This window comes from Marmota monax, unplaced genomic scaffold (assembly GCF_021218885.2).
Source record: "Marmota monax isolate L192 unplaced genomic scaffold, Marmota_monax_Labrador192_F-V1.1 WCK01_AAM20220418_F8-fsc00280, whole genome shotgun sequence".
In the NCBI taxonomy this organism is placed as follows: domain Eukaryota; kingdom Metazoa; phylum Chordata; class Mammalia; order Rodentia; family Sciuridae; genus Marmota; species Marmota monax.
Window position 1 is genome coordinate 7,492 of NW_026692080.1, and position 23,140 is coordinate 30,631.

Genomic DNA, 23,140 nt, shown 5'->3' on the forward strand with positions numbered 1-23,140 from the left:
AGGAGATCCAAGGGCCAGGGCTTGGGCAGGGGCCTCAGGAGAGTGAACAAGACTTTGGAGGGATGGCAGGGTATCTGGCAGGAGGCACGCAGACTCCTGGCAAGGTGTCAGGTTTCTGGGTGCAGAACCAAAGGCCCAGAGAGAGCAAGGGTCCTAGACGAGGGGCAGGACTCAGTTTCCCATAAGGCACTCTGGCCCATATGAGAATCCAGGGACAAAAAAAAATGGCAAAAGAGGCCTGAAAAGTGAAGGGGGCCAGGAGGAGGGTGATGGGAAGGCACTCCAGGGAGTCTCAGTGGGTGTGGGGGGGGCAAGATCCAAGACCCAAGCAAGGTGCCCAGGCAAAGGACCCACCTGATGGACCATGGATGAAGGACCCAAGGAGCAGGAGACCTGCAATCGCCAGGAGAAAGCATGAGGGGAAGGAGAGGAAGGGCTTTGCAAGGACCAGGAGACAGAGAAAAGCACAATGGGCACATAGGAGAGCAAGCTGGCAGTCCCAGACAAGGGACCCAACAGGAAGAGACTCCATGCTACACCAAGTGACATGAGGAACACTGTCAGGGGCTTACATGAACGCCCAGGCCCAGGGACTGGAGTGCAAAGGGTCCAGGTTAGGGAGAGCTGGGTTGCAGTAGGAGCAGCATGCAAGGAGAGAGGGCAGGGAAGGGAAGGGAGGAGATCACTCAGGGCTGGGTTGGAGCAAGTACCATGTTAACTGCCAGGCCTCAAGGTTCAGGCAGTGAAGGGGATTCAGGTGAGTGGCAGGGCTATGATTCCCATAGGGAGCATTCAGGGCACAGAGGCCAGCCAATTCCACTCCTGTGCCCCAAGTGAGTTGATCCTCAGAGAGGGACCTGGACCAAAGGAGGGGCCAAAGAGGGTACTGTGAAGGATACCTGGATTGTGGAGGTATGTGGTCGGTTAGGCTGCCAAGACCCATTCGAGAACCAGAGGGCCAAAGGAGGTCACAACCTGAAGGCTCACAAGTCAAGTGTTAGTGGGTTTGGGGCCAGGACCCCAGCAAAGATCCCAGGCAAGGGACATAGATGAAGGCCCAGGCCAGGGGAGAGCAAGGAAAGCTGACCCAGGAAAGCGGGCCTGCATTAGGGTACTGTAGTACAGGGAAGCCAAGGGGAGCAAGGAAGCAACCCCAGTGAGAGGCCCTCAGACAATGTGCAGAAAAGCACTGAGCAATAATGGCCATCAGAGAATTTAGTGAGCAGCCATGCCTGGGAATGGAGAGCTAAGAGCCAAGGTTGGGATAGGGGGTTCTCGATGGTGAACAGGGCTGGGGAGGGAAGGCTGGGTTCCAGTCGGTGGGAGTCAGGTTTGAGTGCCAGCACCCCTGCCAGGTGTCATAGTTCCAGGTGCAGGACCAAGAGCCCAGGGAGAGCAAGGGGCCCACATGAGGGGCAGGGCTCTCTTTCCCACAAGATGCCCTGGTGCAGATGAGAATCAAGGGCCAGGGACCAGACCAAGGGGACCTGGCAAGGGAAAAGTCCAGCAGGACAGCGACCGCAAGGCATGGCACAGGGTCACAGTGGGTGCGGAGAGGGGCAAGAGGCAGGACCCAAGCAAGGATTCCAGGTAATGGACCAACCCCCCAAAAGAAGATTAAGAATCCAAGTAGCAGTAGGCCCACTCTCCATGGGAAAGCCCTAGGGAAAGGAGAGAAAGGGGCGTTGATAGGATGAGGAGACAGAGGGCAGCACAAAGCGCAAGGAGGGGAGCTCAATAGGGGGCCCAATCAAGGGGCCCCCACATCTGTCCCAACAATAAGAGACCCCGCGGGAAGCCACGCAACACAAGGAATGCAATCAGGTGCTTAGGTGAGCAGCCTGGTCCTGGAATTGGAGCGTGAAACATCAGGGTTAGGAGAACTGGGTTGGGGTAGGGGCAGCATGCAAGGCTGGAGGGCAGGGGATTGAAGGGAGGGGACAAGACAGGGCAAGGTCAGCACTTGGCCTTCAGTGGGCAGTGGCCAGCCAATTCCACTCCTGTGCCACAGAGGTGTAGATCCTCAGAGAGGGCCCTGGATCAAAGGAGTACAAAAGGGGGGCACTGTGAGGGGATACCTTGTGTCTGGAATGAAGGGTCAGTGGGGAGCCAGGACCCAATCTTGGAGCCCAGCCTAGGGAGAAGCAGTGGAATGGGAGATTCCGGGCAATGCCAGGATAAAATAGTACTGTTGTAGGGTCAAAGAGGCAAGGCACCTAACATAGCAGGAAACAGTTTTAGTTGGCTGCAGCCAGGCTCAGAGGGAATAGCTTTTGCTGTGATTAATCAATCCCCTGAACCCTGATTTCAGGCAGTTTTAAAATTTTATACCCAGCATGTAGGGGAAAGGCTCAGAAGTTCACAGTCTACAGAAGTTCACATAAAATCAGCTTTTTCTTTCACTGTTTAGGACAAGTTGACTCTTCAAGGATAATACTAGAGTAGGGAGAGCTTCTTTTTCCCATTTTTTATCTCCCTGCCAGTTGTTATCATGGAGCCCATTTGGTAACATATGTTAAAAAGTTAGAAATCTCTGTGAAGCCCAGCTAGAGGCTAGAGGTGTTGTTTGCACATTTCTACAAACTACAATAGAGGATATGTTTGTGAAAAACTAGTAAAGGTGCCCAGCACCTGGAGTACTGGTATCTTCTCAGCCAGTGGCCAAGTAAAACACGGTAACAGGAAAATACAAAGTTTATCTACATTGACCTCTTTTGCAGAGCCTCTTTTGCTGGCAGTCCTAAAATCAGCCATGGTGAAGATTTCTTTATAATACCAGGTAAGATTTTTCTGTGGAGAAAGGGGGTGTCACTTAAATTCCCCCCTTTAATGATGCTCCCTATATATTAATCCTGGAGGCTTGTGTCTGGTATAGTCAATCAAGGGACCTATTTCTGCTAACTTGACTGCAGTTGGGGTGGATAAAATAACAGGGAAAGGGCCCTTCCAAAGAAGTTTAGGTGTTTGAATATTCCATTCTTTGACCCAGAATCAATCTCCAGGCTTGAAGGAGTGTGCACCTGTGGTCAAACTTAGTGCCAATCTTTCTCAAACCCATTGGTTGAGAACCTGTAAAGTTTTCCCTAAGGCCTGAAGCTGTCATCTCAGGGTGAATTCTCCTATCTCTCTTAAGTCTCCCAATGATCCCCTAATAAGGGGGAGCCTCATGTACATTATCTCATAATGAGAGAATCCAGTCCTCCTAGTGGGAGTGGATCTAATCCTCAACAGTGTAGTAGGGAGAAGTTCATCACAATATAAGTGAGTCTCAAGAAACAGCTTACCCAATTGAGACTTAAAGTCCTGTCCATCCTTTGAACTTTACCATAACTCTGCAACATATAGGCAGTATGTAACTTCCATCTGATGTTTAAACTCTTGGTCAGTAATCATATCACCTCTGTACAAAAGCTGGACCATTGTCTGAGCCAATAGAGATTGGGATAAAAATCTGTAATTATTTCCCAGAGAAGCATCCTGTTTATCTCCCTAGCCTTTTCAGGGCAGGTGGGAAAGGCTTCCACCCAGTCAGAGTAGGAACACACAAAAACCGAACATTACTTATAGCCCCATGAGTGTGGTAGTTCAGTGAAGTCTACTTCCAAGTCTTCACAAGGTGCTCCACCTATAGTTTGTATTCCTGGCAGAAGCTCTGGCCCCTGACAAGGATTGTTGTGAGCACAAATCTCACATTGTTTTCAGAATATCCAGGTGAAGTTTGTGAGCCAGGGGACATAGAAATGTTGACACAGAACTGTCTCAAGTGTGGAATGTCCAACATGTTCTCCTGTGGAACTGTTTGATAAAGGCTGGGGCTAGAATCTCTGGGATGGCTATACCAGCCATCACAATATCTCCATCATCCTCCTGGAGAAAATTTTATTTTTCAGTCTTAAACCATTTACATTCATATTGAGAGTATGTTGGCTCCCACTCTGTTAAATAGATGGCCAAGCAGAAGGGCATCCTTTAAACCTGGGATTGGATTTTCTTCTCATTTCTTGCAGACAGCTAACCTGGCCTCTCTGTCAGCTCTCTGGTTGCCATGAGAAACCACAGTGTTTCCCTTTCAATGACCTTGGCAATCTATAATCACAACTTTCCTTGGAGCCCACAGTGCATTCCAATGTTTAAGAATTTCTTGCCCATTCTTCATTCCTTTTTTATCTCTTGAGTTAATGAGCCCCTTTTCCTTACATAAGGCCCTATGAACATGAAGGGTAGCAAACGCATATTTTGAGTCTATGTAAATATCCACACAGACTCCTTCTGTCAACTGAGGTGCTTGAGTCAAAGCAATAAGTTTTATTTTTTGTGCTGAGGTTCCCTGAGACAGAGGTTCTGCCACGACGGTGGAGTCCAGAGTGACCACAGCATATCCAGCAAAACATACCCCATCTTTCATAAAACTGCTTCCATCTGCGAAGTAATCCACATCAGGGTTCCTGAGGGCTGGTCTGCCAGGTGTGGTCTGCTGGAGAACATTTCATCCATGACTTCAATACAGTTGTGATCAGTTTGTCCAGGTCCAATGGGCAGCAAGGTTGCTGGGTTCAGAGTCTGGATGAATTCCCCATGGATACATAGGTTTTTTACATAACATGCCATGGTATTGACCATTAGTCAACCAATATTGTCCTTTGTACTCTACCAATGTCAACGCTGAATGAGGAATCCTGAAAACCAATAGTTGTCCCATAGCCAGTTTATCAGCTTCCAACACCAGAAGATCTGTGGCTGCAAGGGCTCGTAAACGATGTGGACAATCTTGGGCTACAGAGCCCAGCTCTTTGGACAGATGTCCATGTCAAGACTCCTACAAACATTTTACACTGTTCCTGGATGTACAGAAAGTAAAGCTTTGTGAGGTCAGGGAATCCTAGTCCAGATGAACTGAGAGTGCTTGTTAAATGTCCTCAAAGGTCTTTTGCTTAGGTGGCCCCCATATTAGAGGATCCCATTATCCCCCCATTGTGGCTTCACAGGGGCACCTAGAGTTCTCTCATCTGGGTTGTGGCTCTGGTCTTGGGGCAAATCTCCCAACTTAATCTTGGGAGGTGAAAGAGTCTTTGGTTCTAGGAAGCCCTTTGGCTCTGAGGACCCCAAAGAGGAAGAAATGGCTATTATTGGGGTTTGCTATAACTGAAAGTTGGGGATCCATATATGGCTGAATCTGGTAGCCCCCAAGAATTCTGTAGTCTGATGGCAGATTGAAAGGAATGGAATTGAGCAGATTTCCTGTTTGTTTTGAGGCCCAGTGGCTATTGTCTGTTCTGTTGCTGAGTCAGATGGTAACCAAAGTATTTGACCTTTTTCTTGATAGATAGGGGCTTTTAAGTCAGAGTCCAGTACTGTCTCAAGGATGGTGTCCTCAAGCCCCTAGGAGGAAATGTCATTTAGGGAAGGGGAGCATACATTGTTTCTCTGGCGCTTTAAGATGCAGGACTTTTTTTGTTATCTCCCAGTGTAGGATCTTGGCTGCTGGGATTGTCCAACTCTCAAATCTAATGTCAATCTTCACAGGGATTGATGACCTGGGACATCATTTGTATAAAAGGCACCTTTGTCAATCTCAGTGTGGGCCGTCTGCCAAGGTTGGAGGACAGCTTCCCTGAAGGTCCTGGTGTGGCAACCACATTGTGCTCACCTAGGTGTTGCTCTTTGTCTGCGTGGCTTTCTCCTCTTGGTAGGTGAGAGCCTGCTCTAATTGTGTATAGTAGCTGCCCTGCTTGTGTTTTTGTTTGTTATGCCTTGGTTCATGGGGCTCTGTGTCCCTTCCTGTTGGTGGCTCACAGCATTTGTTTTGGAGCCAGGGTGGCATGTCCTTTTGGAGTATGCACACTATGGCCCACTATCAGGTATTAACATGAATATATTTCTGGTTCATTTTGGGGCTTGCAGCAGCTGAGCCCTCCTGAGGTAGTGGGTCCCATGCATCAGATGCAGTTGTGTGTGTCTATGGGACCCCTGCCATATTAGTCAATCATCCACTTCCAAGCAACTGGGAAGAAACTGAAAGGAGGGGTTGGGGTCAAAGGCTAGGGGAAAACATTCAATCCTTCTTTGTTCAAGGCTTAGCATTTGAGCATGGCAGTGCTTGCCCACCGGGGCCACTGGAGCCTTCCTCTTTTGTCTGGCCATGCTTTTTTTCCTTATAAACATTTGGACCATTGGCTTTGTTCTAGTGAGACCCCCCTTTGAGTGACCTCTGGGTTTATGGTGAGGGCAGCTGTAAGGAGATTCATCCTCCTCTTTATCTTTTAGTCTGCCTGTCTTTGAGTCTCTGGGTCTCCATTTTGGAAAACTATGGTGGCCCTCTTCATCATCTCTGTGGCTCACTTCTCAGTAAAGCCAGTTTGTAATTTTTGGCAAATGTCACTCTGAGCCTGTTCCACAAAGGCTGCATTGGTCACCTGTTGCTTGAGCCTCTGCATCTGTTCCCTGAAAAACTTGCATCATGGCAGCTATGCTTGTATGGAGCTCCTCTTCTCCTGGGCAACTCTGGGCAGTGAGAGGGGCAGCAGTGGCAGTGGCCTAGACACTCAGCTCTGAGTCAGTTGGGCACAAATCTTTTGATCATTACTGCAGGTTTCATAAGGCAGAGGGACCTTAGGAAGATGTGGGGTCCAGAGAAATGTTCAGGGCTATCAAAGGTGGGAGATGCTGGAGTAGCTGAAGGCTTTGATCAGCTCTGTTTGTCTGCAGATGTGCTCTGGCTTAGGCTAGGGCTTAGGCTAGGGCTTAAGGCTGGCTCTGATTCCTTCTAACTCTTGGGCACAGTTTCTTTCTTATTTTTTTCTCTTAGACTTCCAATGAGGGCTTCTTGATATCTCTTTCTTTTTAGCCATTGTTCTTTGTTGGGGCCCCATCCTAGGTCTGGATAATGAGCTGAATCAAATCAGTCATGGTCCAGGGTTTCTCCATGTAGGAGGAAGTATGATTTCTCCAGCTTATCAGCACAATGGAGGTGAAAGGCTGCCACACAAAACTGCCTTGTCTTCCTCAGGTGTCTCCCTCTGGTCAATATGAGCAGGTCCTTTAGTCCATTGCAGGAGCACCTGGAGTGCTCTCTTCTAAGTTGTGGCTCTATTCTTGGTGCAAATCTCCCAACTTAATCTTGGAAGGTTTAAGAGTCTTTGGTTCTAGGAAGCCTTTGGCCCTGAGGACCCCAAAGAGGAAGTAATGGCCAGTATTGGGGGCCATCATTTGTTGCATCTGAGGATGATGGGGCTGAGGGGACAGTTTGCTGTTCCAGTGGTCTTGGCAATATTGGGTAGAGTGGCACAAAATGTGGTGGGTCCTCTTCTGGATCATGGGGAAAACTGTTCCCCTTCCTGTTTTTCCTTCATCAGGTATTCTGTTTAGCTGCTTTCTGCTGTGTCTTAGAGACCACTAGGCTCCTGGCTAACATCAGCTTGGACTGTCCATCTAGACAGGCTCTCGACCAAGGGGGCTGTTTCTATACTATCTCTTGACAGCAATCAATGTAAGTGACTCCAACAATAATCAAAAGGGCCTCAGTAATGACTCTCTCATCTAAAGATCCTTCTGGTGGCCAACCCACATTTTGGGTGGGCCATTGTATTTCAGAGAGTATGCCACCATTGTGTTACCAGGAAAACCTTCCTAGAGGTTTCTAACAAACATTTCAGAAGAGGCAGTTTTCTTTGTGTGCCTCCCATGTTCCAGCCTGCATGGACGTTGCACATTTAGGACAAGACTTGCTTTGTCCATCTCTGGCTGTTCCCTTTGTGGGGACTTAGGGCCCTCTTAGCCTTGCGGGTCTGCCTCAACCCCCGACCTGGAGCACTCACCTAGATGTTTGTTGGTGAATTTCCACCATAGACTATATGAGGGGCCATGGAAACTCAGATTAGGACTCCACACTTGCTTCCGCCCTGGGGTTGGGTAGGAAACCTTCCCTTTGTCCGTCTCATTTGCATAATTTTCTCACATACATGTTCAGAAGTAAATTTCTATAGTGCCCAAATTCCAACAATTCCAAACCAAACAAAAAAGGCGTCACTATTTCCCCTCTGCTCACTGACCTGAACACTGTCTACTTGGGCAACTCCCTGGGTCTGTTTCAGCTCCAACCTCTTTGGAGAATACTTGGGACCCAACAGAGGTTGATCTAGCCTCTCTTCACCTGCTTAGGCCTCCAAGGGGAAGTCAGGTGGGCTTCAAAAACAAATGGATCCAGGTCCTAACTGTTCAGTTGGGCAGTGCTCCAAAATACTAATTCTGTTCCTGCTGCCTGTGAGTCCCTTTATACTCTGGGGTGGTAGCCCCAGGTTGCTGGGTGAGTTGATCCTCCTTCAGGCCAAGAGTTGCCTGGGTGAGCCAAGGGGAACGCTGACCCCCACCACCCCAGGGAAGTGGGTCCCCAGAGATAAGAGAGGCACAATAGCCTTTCCTACATCCTCTGTCCCATCTGGGTCCCCACAAATGTTTTAGGGACAAACGAGGCAAGGCACGGAACATAGCAGGAAACAGTTTTATTTGGCTGCAACCAGGCTTAGAGGGCACTGCTTTTGCTGTAATCAATCAATCCCATGAAACCCGAGTTCAGGTAGTTTCAGAATTTTATACCCAGCAAGTAAGGGGAGAGGTTCAGAAGTTCACAGTCTGAAAAATTTCACATAAAATCAGCTTTTTCTTTCACTGTTTTGGGCAAGTTAACTCTTCAAAGACAACTCCTGAAAAGGGGAGAGCTTCTTTTCCCCATTTTTCCTCTCCCTGCCAGTTGTTACCATGGAGCCCAGTTGGTAGCATATCTTAAAAATGTAGACATCTCTGTGAAGCCCAGCTCAAGGCCAGCAGCCTTGTTTACACATTTCTACAAAGTACTATACTGGATATGTTTGTGAAAAGCTAGTAAGGGGTGCCCAGCACCTGGAGTGTTGTTATCTACTTGGCTGGTGGCCAAGTAAAACAGGGCAATAGGAAAATAGAAAGTTAATCAACAGTGAGCTTTTTTGCAGAGATTCTTTTTCTGACAGTCCTAAAAACAGCCATGGTAAAAAATTCTGGAGAAGCCCAGTTAAGACTTTTCTGTAGAGGAAGGGGGTGACAATTCAATAGAAGGAGAACAGAAGGGAAGCACAGGAGGGGGCTCAAAAAAGGTGTTTGGAATCAAGGAAAAGGGACAGGGTCCTAGAGAAGGGTGGCCTCAAGCAACAGCCCAGCCCAGGAATGGAGATTCAAGTGCATTGGCCTGGGCAGGGGTCCCATGAAAACAGATACATCTAGGGAGGGGAGGGAGGGAAGAAAGGGGCACAGCTGGTGCAGGAAGAGGAGGGCTCAAGGCTCAGGTCCATTGATGGGTGTCAGGGTTTGGGAGCTGGGCCCAGGCTGAGGGAGGCCAAAGGGTCCAGAAAAAGGGGAAGGACTACATTTTCCAAAAGAGAGCCTGCAGGGCCAAAGGCCAGGTCCAGTACCCTGGCCCTGGTGAGCATCCTGGTAAAGGGATCATGAAAAGGGCCACCTCAGGGAGAGTGACAACAGGAGGTCCCAGGAGGGCACAGCAGGAAGTGCTGCAGGATGTCTTTTGAGTGGGTGGGGGCCAGGACCCCAGCAGAGATACCAGGCTAGGGACCTAGAGGAGGGCTGCATCCTGAAAGATCAGGGAAGGGTGGGGCTGGGCAAGCAGGCAGTGCTAGTGTTCTGCCATGCAGGGAAGCCAAGAAAAGCAGGGAAGCAGCCCAAAGGAGGGGCCCCCAGTACAAGCTCAGGGAAGCAGAGAGCAAGAAGAGCTGCCAGAGGCTCAAGTGAGGAGACAGGCCAGGGAATGGAGAGACAAGGGCCAGGGCTGTGGCCAGGGATCAGGACAGTGGACATGGCAGAGGGGGGAAGGCAGGGGATATGGCAGTGGGGAGGCAGGCTCCAGGTCCAGGGCCATTTCCAGGACTCAGGTTTCCAAGAGTAGGACCAAGGGTGCAGGCTAGGAACAGGGCTCTCTTTCTCATGAGTTGCCTTGCCCAGACAAGGGCCTGGCAAGGGATTGGGGCTATGAGGAGGATGACGGGATGGCAGGGCAGAGGGTTGTGGTGGGTGCGGAGAGAGGCAAGAGCCAGGACCCAAGCCAGGATAACAGGCAAGAGACCAATCCCACCAACAGAGCATTAGAAACCCAAGAAACAGGAGGCCAGCACTCTAGAGGAAAATGAGAGTGGAAGAAGAGGAAGGGTTGGCACTAGGATGTGGAAACAGAGGGCAGAGCAAAGTGCACCCGGTGGAGTGTACTAAGGGGCCCAAGCAAGGGATCCCAGGTAATCCCTAAGGCGAAGTGCCACCTTGGGATGCCATGCAACATGAGGAATGTGGTCTGGGGCTTAGGCAAACAGCCAGGTCTGGAAACTAGAATGCAAAACATAAGGGTTAGGGAGGGCTGGGTTGGGGTAGGGGCATCATGTAAGGCTAGATGGTAGGGGAGGGACGGGAGATGATCATGCAGGACAAGGTCAGAAGGCCCAAGTCCGCTGCCAGGTTTCAAGGTTTGGAAGGTGAAGGGGACTCAGGCAAGGGGCAGGGCTGGGTTTCCCATAGGGAGCCTTCTGGGCCCAGAGGCCAATCAATTCCACTCCTCTGCCCCAGGTGAGTAAACTCATAGAAAGACCAAGACCAAAGGAGGGCCAAAGCAGGGCACTGTAAGGGTTTACCTTGCATCTGGAATTGGGGGTGGGGGCAGTGGGGAGCCAGGACCCCTTCGAGTATCCCAGACTAGGGTGAAACAGGGAGAGGAGAGGGTCCGGGCAGTGCCAGGATACCACAGTACAAGGGGAACAGAGGAAGGCCAAGGAGGGGGCTGGAAAAATGGGCCTGAAAAAATGGGACAGGGACAGGATCCTTGAGAAGGGCGGTCAGGGGTTCAAGCGAGATACAAGGCCAAGGAATGGAGAGCCAAGTGGCAGGACCTAGGCAGGTGTCTCATGAAAATGGAGAGGGCTGGGGAGTGGAGGGAGAATAGAAATGGGTGCTGGTGGCGCAGGGAGAGGAGGGCTCAAAGACCAGGTCCACTGCTTGGTGTCAGGGTTGGGGAGTAGGGCCTGAGCTGATGGAGGCCAAAGGGCCCAGGCAAGGGGCAGGGCTACATTTTCCCAAAGGGAGCTCAAAGAGCCAAAGGGCCAGGTCAAGTCCCAGGCCCTGGTGTGCATCCTAGTAAAGGGATCAGGAAAAGGGGCAGGGCAGAAATAGGGACAACATGAGCGAGGTCCAAAGAAGGGCACAGCAGAATAGGCCAGACCATGTGTGTTGTTGGGTTGGGGGCCAGGACCCCAGCAAGGAGACCAGGCTAGGGACCTAGATGTGGTCTCATGGCAGGGAACAGCAGGGAAAGACAGGAATGGGCAGGCAGGCAGCACTAGGGTTCTGCAAGGAAGGGAAGCAGAAAATCAGCCCAAGCAAGGGGTGCAAAGTCAAAGCCCAGAGAAGCTGGGAGCAAGAAGAGGGACCAGAGGCTCCAGGGAGGATCCAGGACAGGGAATTGAGAGCCAAGGACCAAGGCTGGGGCAGGGGACTGAGGACAGTATACAGGGCCGGGGAGGGAAGGCAGGGGATCTGAGAGGCGACAGGCAGGCTGGAGGCCCAGGGTCACTGCCAGGTGTCCAATTTCCATGTTTAGGACCAAGCACCAAAGGAGAACAAGGAGCCCAGGTGAGGGGCAGGGCTCTGTTCCCATAAGGTGCCCTGGCCCAGATGAGAATCCAGGGCCATTGAACAGGCAAAGGGGGCTTGGCAAGGGACGGGGCCCTGGAAGAGGTCAATGGGAGGGCATGGTGCAGGATCAAGGTGGATGTAGAGAGGGCCCAGAGCCTGGACCCAAGTAAGGAGCCCAGGCAAGTGCCTCACCCGACTGACCAAAAATGAGGGACCCAAAGAGCAGGAGGCTCCCAGGTGTGCCCAGGTAAAACACAAGGGGATGGGAAGAAAGTGGCAACACAAGAAGGAGTAGTCAGCTGGAAGCACAGGGAAAACCAAGAGAAGCACCCTAGGGAGCCCAAAATAGAATGACACCAGGTGAAGCCACATGATGCCACACAGCTAGGGCATGTGATCAGGGGCTCAGTTGAAGGTTCAGGGTCAGTGAGGCTGGGTTAGGGTTGTAGCAGCATTGAAGGCCAGAGGGCAGGTGAGGGAAGGGAGGGAATGGTGCAGGGCATGTCTGGTGCAAAGCACACTTCCACTGCCAGGTGTCAGGTTTCCGCAGCAAGGGGGATCAGGGGAGGGACAAGGCTGTGTTTCTATAGGGAGATATCAGGACAGAGAGGCCAGTAGTCTGCCCTGGGTGAGTAGATCCTCAGAGAGGGACCAGAAGCAAAGGAGGGCCAAAGGAGGGGACTGCGAGGAAATGCCTTTCGTCCTGATATGGTGGGGGAGTTGGTAGGGAGCAAGACCCAATCAAGTAACCCAGTCTAGGCAGAAGCAGTGAAAGGAAGAGTCCAGGCATTCCCAGGATGACACAGCACAAGGAAAACAGAGGGAAGTCATAACAGGCCCCCGAATAAGGGGCCTGAAATCAAGGTACATGAGCAAGGTCCTCAAGAAGGATGGCCAGGGGCTCAAGCAAGGAGCCAGGCCCAGGAACAGAGAGCCAAGGGCAAGTTCTGGGGGAAGAGGTGCATGAAAACAGACAGGGCTGGTGAGGGGAGGAAGGCAAGGGAGGGAGCTGGTGGCACAAAGGAGGGAAGTTCAAGGCCCAGGCCCACTGCAGTTGTCAGCATCCGGGAACAGGGCCTGGGCTGAGGGAGGTCAAATGGCCTATGCAAGGGGAAGGGCTATGTTTAACAAAATGGAGTCTGCAGGGCCAAAAGGCCTGGTCCAGTCTCCTGGCCTGGGTGAGTATCCTGGGAAAGAGATAAGAAAAAGGGGCCCAGCATTGACAGGGACTACAGGAGGGCCAAAGGAGGGCACAGCCCAAAGGTGGAATATGGGCCATAATACAAACAAGGAGCCCAGGTTAGGGACCTAGAGGAGGGCTCAGTTATGGGGAGAGCAGGGAAGGGCGGGGCTGGTAAGGTGGGGCTGCACTAGGGTACTGCAGTACAGGGAATCCAAGAGGAGCAGGGAAGCAGCCCTAGAGAGGGGCCTGAGGGAAACCCTGAGCAAGAAGGGCCACAAGAGGATCAAGTGAGGAGCCAGGCCAGAGAATGAAGAGCCAAGGGCTGGAGCAGGGCCTCAGGTAAGTGGACAAGGGTGGGGAGAAAGGCAGGGGATCCCGCATGGAGGAAGCAGGCTCCAAGCCCAGGGCCACTGCCAGCTTTCAGTGCTCCGGGGGCAGGACCAAGGGCCCAGGGAGAGCAAAGGGCCCAGGCCAGGGGCAGGGCTCTGTTTCCTATAAGCTGCATTGGCTTATAGGAAACAAAGCCAGGAACTGGGCAAAGGTGGCTGGCAAGGGAAAGGGGGCCAGAAGGAAGGCGAGGGGAGGGCTTCACACGAGGTCCCAGTGGTGTGGAGAGGTGCGAGAGCCAGGAACCAAGCAAGGAGTCCAGGCAAGGGACAGACCTGACCCAAGATGATGAGAGACCCAACAAATAGGGAACTGCACAAGTGGCAAGCAGGGAAGGGGAGGAAGAGGTGACACAAGAATGAGGAGACAGTGGGCAGGTGGGCAATGCAAAGGTACTGAGGGGAGTGAGATAGGGGGCAAAAGAAAGGGACCCCCCTTCCCACCCCACATGAAGAGATACCATGTGAAGCCATGTGACACTACTCCACACGAAGAACGAATGCAGTCAGGGGCCTAGGCGAGGAGCCAGGTCTGAAGACTGGAGCACAAAGGGTCAGGGTTCTGGGAGGCTGGGTTGGGTTAGGGGCAGCATGCGAGTCAAGAGGGCAGAGGTGGGAAGGGAGGGGATCAAGCAGAGCAAAGTCTGCACAAGGCCTAAGTCCATTGCCAGATATCAAGTTTCGGGCAGCCAAAGGGGCTCAGGCAAGGGGCTGGGCTCTGTTTCCCATAGGAACTTTCAGTGCACAGAGGCCAGCCAATTCCACTCCTGTACCCCAGGTATGTAGATCCTCAGGGAGTCACCTGGACCAGAGCAGGGCTGGGGAGGGTAGGGAGAGGAGAGAGGGGAGCTGGTGGCCCATAGAGATGAAGGCTGAAGGCCCAGCTCTACAGATAGGTGTCAGGGTTGGGGAGCAGGACCCCGGCTGAAGGAGGCCAAAGGGCCCAGGCAAGGAGCAGGGCTACTTTTTCCCTTAGGGAGCCAGGAGGGCCAATAGGCCAGGTCGACTCCCCTGGCGTGGGTGTGAATCCCGGGAAAGGGATCAGGAAAGGGGGCTTTGCAGGGACAGGAACGAAAAGAGGTCCATAGAAGGGCACAGCAGAAGGGCCAGAGGATGGGTGCTGGGTAGGACCTGTACCCCAGCAAGGAGCCCCGGTTAGGACCTAGAGGAGGGCCCACACCAGGGGAGAACAGGGAAGGACAGGACTGGCCAGACGGGTGGCACTAGTGGACTGCAGTGCAGGAACACCAAGGGGAGCAGGGAAGCAGCCCAAGCAAGAGGCCCACAGTCAACACCCAGGCACACTCTGGGCAACAAGGGGCATCAGAGGCTCAAGAAAAGAGCCAGGACAGGGAATGGAGAGCCAAGGCCTGGGGCTGGGGCAGAGGGCTCAGGACAGTGGCAAGACTTGGGTGGGAAGGCAGGGGATCCAACAGGGTCAGGCAGGTACAGGCCCAGGGCCACTGTCAGGTGTCAGGATTCTGGGTGCAGGACCAACAACCCAGAAAGAGCAAGGGGCCCAGCTGAGGGGCAGGGCTCTGTTTTCCATTAGGTGCCCTAGCCTAGATTAGAATCCAGGGCCAGGGACCTGGCAAAGGAGGCCTGAAAAGGAAAGGGGGACAGGAGGAGGGTGATGGGAGAGAAGGTGGGGGGTCATGGTGGGTGCTCACAGGGGCAAGACCCAGGACCCAAGCCAGCAGCCCAGGAAAGGGACCCACCCAACCGATCATGGATGAGAGACCCAAAGAGATGCATGGAAGACACAAAGAGAAGGAGACCCACAAGCACCAGGATAATTCTCAAGGGGAATGCAAGGAAGGGGTTGTAAGAGGACCAGAAGACAGAGAAGAGTGCAAGGGGCACCTAGGGAAGCCCACTGGTAGGCAAAAGCAGGAGGCCCCCAGGTCAGACCCAATACAGAGACTCCATGCTATGCTAAAGGACATGAGGAAAGTGGTCAGGGGCACAGGTGAGCAGCCAGGCCCTGGGAGTGGAATGCAACGGAGCAAGGTTAGTGAAGGCTGGGTTGGGGTAGGGGCAGCATGCAAGGCAAGAGGGCACTGGAGAGAAGGGAGGGGATCTCTCAGGGCTGGGTTGGAGCAAGTCACATGTTAACTGCCAGGCATCAAGGTTCAGGTGGCAAAGAGTGCCGCTGTCTGGCTGGGCACGAATAACCAAGCCACCACAAAGCCTTGTAGGTTCAAACAGCAACTACTTGGAATGACGCATGGCTCTCAGCAAAAGGGGGCACAGGTGAGTGGCAGGGCTGTGTTTCCCACTGGGAGCATTCAGGGTGCAGAGGCCAGCCAATTCTGCTCCTCTGCCCAGGTGAGTAGATCCTCAGAGAAGGACCTGGACCATAGGAGGGGCAAAAGCAGGCACTGAGAGGTGATACCTGTGGTTTGGGTTTCAGAGTTTGGGGTGGGGTCAGTGGGCAGTCAGGACCCATTGAGGAGCCCAGTCTAGAAAGAAGCTGGGGGAGCAGAGGGTCTGGGCAGTGCCAGGATACCTCAGCATAAGGGGAACAGAGGGAAGTCACAGGAGAGGGCTGGTAAAAGGGGCCTGAAAACAAGGGACAGGGACAGGGTCCTCGAGAAGGGTGCCAGGGGCTCAAGCAAGGAGTCAGGCCCAGTAATGGAGAGCCAAGTACTAGGACCTGGGCCTGGGTGAATGAAAAGGGACATGGTTGTCTGTGGAGCTCTTATACCTCTGCAGCCTGAGTAGAGCAGACTGGCTCCTCCAGGTGAGAGACCCCTCCCACCTTGGTATCCAGGCTAGCTTGTATTCTGCCTCAGCCCATGTAGAGTGGACTTGCCATTCAGGCAAGAGACCCCTCCCACCTGGGTTTGTAGTGTGTGTGTGTGGGGGGGGCTCCTATACAGCTGCAGCCCCTGTAATAGGGACTGTCCCCTCCAGGCGGGAGACTCCTTTCACGTGAATGTCTGAGGGAATTCATATACCTCCACATGCAGAGCAGAGGGGATTCGCCCCTCCAGGCGGGAGACCCCTCCCTCCTGGGTGTCTGGGGGAACTCCTATACCTCCTCAGGCAGGGTAGAGGAGACTCACACCTCCAGGCAGAAGACACTTCCCAACTGGGTGTCAGAGGAGCTAGTACACCGCCCCAACCAGGGTAGAGAGTACTCGCACCACCAGGCAGGAAACCCCTCCCACCTGGGTGTCTGTGGGATCTTGTATACCGCTGCAGCCAGTTTAGAGGGGACTCACCTCTCCAGACCAAAACCCCTCCCACCTGGGTGTCCAGGGGAGCTCATATACCACCACAGCCAGGGTAGAGGGGACTCACCCAGCCAGGCTGGAGACCCCTCCCACCTGGGTGTTAGGGGAGGCCCTATACTGCTGCAGTCAGATTAAAGGGGACTCGCCCCTCCAGGCAGAAAACCCTTCCCACCTAGGTGTCTGGGGAAGCTTGTATACCTGAACAGCTATGGTAGAGGGGATTCGCTGCTCTAGGAGGTAGTCTCTTCCTACCTGGGTGTCCAGGGGAGCTCTTATACTGCCACAGCCAGGGTATAGGGGATTCGCCCCTCTAGGCAGGATACGCCTCCCACCTGAGTGTCAGAGGGAGCTCTTATACCACCATAGCCAGGGTACAGTGGACGTGCCCCTCCAGGGGGGAGACCCCTTCCATCTTAATGTCCAGGGAAGCTCCTATACCGCCACAGGAAGGGTAGGGGAAACTTGCCACTCCAGGCGGGAGACCCCTCCCTCTTGGGTGTCAGGAGGAGCTAGTATACTGCCCCAGCCAGGGTAGAAGGGACTCACCCCTCCAGGTGGGAAACCTCGTCCACCTGGGTATGGGTGGGGGAGCTCATATACCACTGTAGCCAGGGTAATGGGGACTCTCCCCTCCAGGGAGGAGACCCCTCTCAACTGGGTGTCATGGGGAGTATGTATAACACCTTAGCCAGGCTAGAGTGGACTCACCCCTTCAGGCAAAAGACTCCTCCCACCTGAGTGTCAGCCGAGGTCATATACCACAGCAGCCAGGATAGAGAGTTCTTGCCCCTCCAGGCGGGACACCCTCCCTAGAGTGTCAGGTGGAGCTCATATACTGCAGCAGCCAGGGTAGAGGGCACTGGACCCTCCATAATGGAGACCCCTCCCACATGGGTATGGTGGGGGGTAGCTCCTATACAGCTGTACACAGGGTAGAGGGGACTCGCCCCTCCTTGCTTGCTGAACCCTTCCCACCTGGGTGTCAGGGGAGCTCCTATACCACTGCAGCCAGGGTAGAAGGGACTCGCACCTCTACACAGGAGACCCCTCCCACCTGGGTGTCTGGGGGAGCTCGTATACTGCCACAGCCAGGGTAGAGGGGTTTGCCTCTTTAGGTGGGAGACCTCTCCAACCTGGGTGTTCCTGGAGCACTTATAGGGCACCAACCAGGGTAGAAGGGACTTTCTACTCCAGCAGGAGACCCCTCTCACCTGAATGTAGGTTGGGGCTTGCATACTGCCTTAGCCAGGGTAGAGGTGACTTGCCCCTCCAGGCAAAAGTCTTCTCCCATCTGGGTGTCTGGGAAAGCATATATACAGCAGCAACCAGGGTAGAGGGGACTCTCCCCTCCAGATGGGACACCCCTCCCACCAGGGTGTCATGGGAGCTCTTTACCACCACAGCCAGGTAGAGTGGATTCTCCCCTCCAAGCAGGAGACCTCTCCCACCTAGGTGTAGGGTGGGGGGGATCGTATACCGCCCAAGCCAGGGTAGAAAGGACTCACCCCTCCATGCAGGAGACCCCTCTGACTTGGGTGTCTGGGGGTAGCTCATACACCACCGAATCCAGGGTACAGGGGACTCGCCCCTCTAGGCGGGAGACCCCTCCCAACTGGTTGTGTGTGGGGGAGCTCATATAGCACTGCAGGCAGGTTAGAGTGGACTTGCCCCACCAGGCAAGAGACCCCTCCCATTGGGTATTGGGGGAGAGCTCTTATACCGCTGCAGCCAAGGTAGAGGTGACTCGCCCCTCCAGGCAGGAGACCCCTCCCTCCTATTTGTCCCAGGGAGCTTGTATACTGCATTAACCAGGATGGAGCTCTTATACCGCTGCAACTGGGGTAGAGGGGACTCGCAACTCTAGGTGGTATCTCCTGGACTAGCTCCTCCAGGATGGAGACCTCTCCAATTTGGCTATTGAGAGGAGCTCATATACAGCTGCAGCCAGGATATAGGGGACACACACAACTAGGTGGGAGACCGCTAACATCTGATTGTCAGGGGAGCTCATATACCACCACAGGCAGGGTAAAGGGGACTCGCCACTCTAAGTGGAAGACCCCTCCCACCTGGGTGTCAGGAGGTGCTCATATACTGCCCCAGCCAGGAGAGAGGAGGAGACTCGCTCCTCCAGGCAGGAGACCCCTCCCACCTGCGTGTCAGGGAAAGCTAGTATACCACTACACCCAGGGTAGAGGGGACTCGGCCCTTCAGGCGGGAGACCCCTCTCATCTTGGTATGGTGGGGGAACTCATATAACCGCAGCAGCCAGGGTTAAGGGGACTCACCCCTCTTGAGGGATATTCCTCCCACCTAAGTGCCCGGCAGGAGCTCCTTTACTGCTATAGCCAGGGTAGAGTGGACCTGCCCCTCCAGGTGGAAGACCCTCCCACCTGGGTGTCAGGGGGAGCTCCTATACCTCTGTATCCAGGGTAGAGGGGACTTACCTCTCCAGGCCCCTCACACCTGGGTGTCTGCCCGAGGTCTCATATCACAGCATCCAAGCTAGAGGGGACTCGTCCCTCCAAGTGCAGGACCCCTCACACCTGACGGGAGCTCCTTTACTGCCACAGCCAGTGTAGAGGGGACTTGATTTTCCAGGGGGGGAGACCACTTTCACCTGGAAGTCAGGGAAAGCTAGTATACCACTGAACCTAGGGTAGAGGAAACTCGTCCCTTCTGGCGGGAGACCTCTCTCATCTGAGTATGGGTGGGGGAGCTTATATAACACAGCAGCCAGGGTAAAGGGGACTCGCCCCTCAATGCTGAATACTCTTTCCACCTGGGTGCCTGGGGGGGGGAGCTCCTATACCGCTAGAGCCAGGGTAGAGCGGACTTGCCCCTCCAGGTGGAAGACCCCTCCCACCTGGGTGTCAGGGGGAGCTCCTATACCTCTGTAGCCAGGGAAAGGGGACTCGCCCCTTCAGGCAGGAGACCCCTCCCACCTGGATGTTGGGGGGGAGCTCTTATAACGCTCCAGACAAGGTGGAAGGGACTTGCCCCTAAAGGTGGGAGACCCCTCCCACCTGGGTGTCCTGGGGAGAGGGCTCCTATACAGCTGCAGGCAGGGTAGCAGGGACTCGAAACCCCAGGCAGAAGACCACCTTCACCTGGGTGTCCAAGGGATTGCCTATCCTGCAGCAGCCAAGGTAGAGGGGACTCACCCCTCCAGACAAAAGTTCCCTCCTACAAGATGGTGGAGGGGAGCTCATATGCTGCCCCAGCCAGGAGAGAGGGGACACGACACTTCTGGTAGGAGACCCCTCCCACCTGGGTGTCAAGGAAAGCTAGTATACTACTGGAGTCAGGGGAAAAGGGTACTAGCCCTTCAGGCGGGAGACACCTCCCATATGGGTATGGGGGGGCCTCGTATACCACGGCAGCCAGGGTAGAGGGGACTCGCCCATCCATGAGAGAGACCCTTCCTACCTGTGAGTGGGGGTACCTTGTATATTGTATACCGCTACAGCCAGGGTAGAGTGGACTCACCCCTCCAGGCGGGAGACCACTCACACGTTGGTGTCAGGGGTAGCCTTATACCAATGCAGCCAGGATAGAGGGGACTCGCCTCTCCAGTCAGAAGACCCCTCCCACCAGGGTGTCAGGGGGAGCTCATAAACCACCAGAGCCAGGATAGAGGGGACTCGCCCCTCCATGCGAGAGACCCCTCCGACCTGGGTGTCTGAGGGAGCTTGTATACCGTTGCAGCCAGAGTAGAGGGGACTCGCTGTTCCATGTGGAAGACCCCTCCCACATGGGTTCTGCAAGGGGGGTTTATATATAGCTGAAGCTGGGGTAGCAGCGACTAGCCTCTCAAGGCAGGAGACCCCCCCTCCTTCCTGGGGGTAGGAGGGGGCTCTTGTACCCCTGCAGCCAGAGTTGAGGCGACTTGCCCCTACAGGAGTAAGACTCTCCAACCTGGGGGGGGGGGCAGAGCTTGTATACCACTGCAGCCAGGGTAGTGGGGACTCACCCTACCAGGCAGGAGAACGGTCCCACCTGGGTGTCAACGAGAACTTGTATACCACCTTAGCCAGGGTAAAGGAGACTCATCCATCCAGGCGGAAGACCCCTCCAACCTGGCTGTCAGCCAGGAGCTCATATACCACCGCAGCCAGGATCAAAAGTACTTGTCCTCCTTGCAGGAGACCCCTCCCACCAGGGTGTCAGGACTAGCTCATATACTGCCTCAGCCAGGGTAGAGGGGACTCGCCCCTCCATAGGGAGACCCCTCCCACCTGGGTGTCTGGGGGAGTTTGTATATCTTTGTAGCCAGCGTAGAGGGGACTCACTGCTCGAATCAGGAGACCCTTCCCACCTGTGTGTCAGGGTTATCTCATTTTCTGCCACAGCCAGGGTAGAGGGGACTCGCCCCTCCAGGAAGAAGACCGCTCCCAAATGGGTGTCTGCAAGGGGGGGTTCCTATACAGCTGCAGCTGGGGTAGCAGCCACTCAACCCTCCAGGCTGGAGACCCCTCCCACCTCCATGTCAGGGCGAGCTTGTATTCCGCCTAAGCCAGGGTAGAGGGGACTCGCCCATCCAAGCAGGAGACCCCTCCCACCTGGGTGGGGGGGCTTGTATACAACTGCAGCCAGGTAGCAGGGACTGCCCCCTCCAGGAGGGGAACACTTTCACATGGGTGTCTGGGGGAGCAGGTATCCCATAGCAGCCAGGGTAGAGGGGACTCGCCCCTTCAGTCGGGAGACCTTTCTCATCTGGGTATGGGGTGGGCAGCTCTTATATCACCACCACAGCCAGGGTAGACAAGACTCACCTGTTAGGGTCTGGAAACAAGTCAGGATGGCGCCTGGCATTTTGCCAGAGGGAGTGGTTTGTGAAGTAATGCCAGGGAGCCATTAAGTGTGGAGATTCCTTATTGGTTGACTGCTGTATCTAGTTTATGTTAATTAAGATAAGCTGTGTGTAATGGATATATACCCCTCCTGTCCTACAATAAACGGCTCCCACTCCTGCTGTATCAATCTACACAAGTTGCTCGTCACCCCCCCCCCCGTTATTTTGCTGCAGCCAGACTGCGGCAGATGGTGGCCTGTACTGGGAGCCCCAGGACACTCGGGGGTAAGTGATGAAAAAAAAGCTGCCTGTCCCTAGATAGGACGGGAGCAAATCTGCTCCTCCCTAGGCAGATAGGATGAGAGGAAAAATGGCCATTTTGAGAAAATGGAGAAGATTGATACAGTATGTTTGTGTCTTATTTTGTCTTGAAATGTTGTATTGTCTTTGTGATGAAAATATGGAAGTGGTGTTAAGTAAATTACTAAGGGAAGGAGGCACCCCAGTGGAACCAAGAATAGTTAGGGCATGTGTTGATAGAAGCCCAGGAACTCTAGTCAGAAAGAAGAAAAAAGTTCAGAGGAGGAAGGATTATCAAGAAAGGAATTGCAAAAGGCTACTATTAAATACTTTTCCTTACAGGAGGGTGCCGTGAATCGGCGCAGCGGCTGCCACATGCGCGAGCAGGTCAAGGCACAGCAAGGACTTTCCAAGCGGGGGCAGCGGGCTCTTCCCCGCCCTGCGCCAGGGGAGCAGGATGCCACTGTGAGAGCCCAAATCCAAACCTGACCCGGAGGCACAGTCTCGCAGGCTCTTGCTCCCTGTGCCCAGTGGCAGTTTGAGTCCTGAACACTCCCCGGACTCTCCCCGGGGGCCATCTGGGGCTGCCGGGGTTGGCTGCAGATGGAAGACGGCCTGCATCCCTGAAGTTTGATCATTTCCAATGTCAATAACTACAATGGTTCTCCCACACCTGGAGGCTAATGAGTAATGAGCGCCACTAAGGCCTATTTCAAATGTACTAAATTGTTCAGAAGGTTGTTTTCTTAGTGGAATGCTACAGGATTTTCTTTAGCCAGCATTGCCGGAGTTCCTGCCTTCGTCCCAGTGCTGGTGAAAACGAGGGTGGAAGAATTTCCAGTGATGCTGAGAACCAGTGGAGACTTCGGATCAAGCTAGCTGCCTGCAGAACTTACCTGGACTGTAATTTAAGCTAGCTGCCTGCAGAACTTACCTGGACTATGATTTACCTGGACTGTGAGTTAATCTATTGAGACACTGCTTTACCTGCACTGAGACAACAAACTGTAATCTACAACAAATTGTAACTCGGTATCTTTGCTAACTGTGTCATTGCTGGTATAATTTTTCCAAGGGCTTCTTGCATGGAGCCATCAATTGGCTTGGTATTGTGGCATGCTGTATCCTCCCCTTCTGCTTGTAGCAAATTATTTATGGTGTTTGTGTAAAAACCACTATGGTTGTTATTTAATTAAACAAAAGGGGGAAATGTTAGGGTCTGTAAAGAAGTCAGGATGGTGCCTGGCATTTTTCCAGAGGGAGTGGTTTGTGAAGTAACGCCAATGAGCCATTAAGTGTGGAGATTCCTTATGGGTTGACTGCTGTATCTAGTTTATATTAATTAAGATAAGCTGTGTGTAATGTATATATACCTCTCCTGTCCTACTATAAATGGCTCCCACTCCTGCTGTATCAATCTACACAAGTTGCTCCTCACCCCCCGGTTATTTTGCTGCAGCCAGACTGCGGCACTCACCCCTGCACTCGGGCCACCCCTCCCACCTGGGTGTCCCGGAAACTCTTATAAAGCACCAGCCAAAGTAGAGGAGACTCGCCCCTCCAGGTGGGAGACCCATCC

General features: G+C 53.5%; 1 long non-coding RNA gene across 1 annotated transcript; it reads left to right on the forward strand.

Moving 5' to 3' along the window:
• Window positions 1-13,882: 13,882 nt before the first annotated feature.
• Window positions 13,883-22,790, forward strand: LOC131424815 (uncharacterized). The gene is made up of 2 exons (XR_009228351.1): window positions 13,883-14,005; window positions 21,904-22,790. It is a non-coding gene; the product is annotated as an uncharacterized LOC131424815 (long non-coding RNA).
• The last annotated feature ends 350 nt before the right edge of the window (window positions 22,791-23,140 follow it).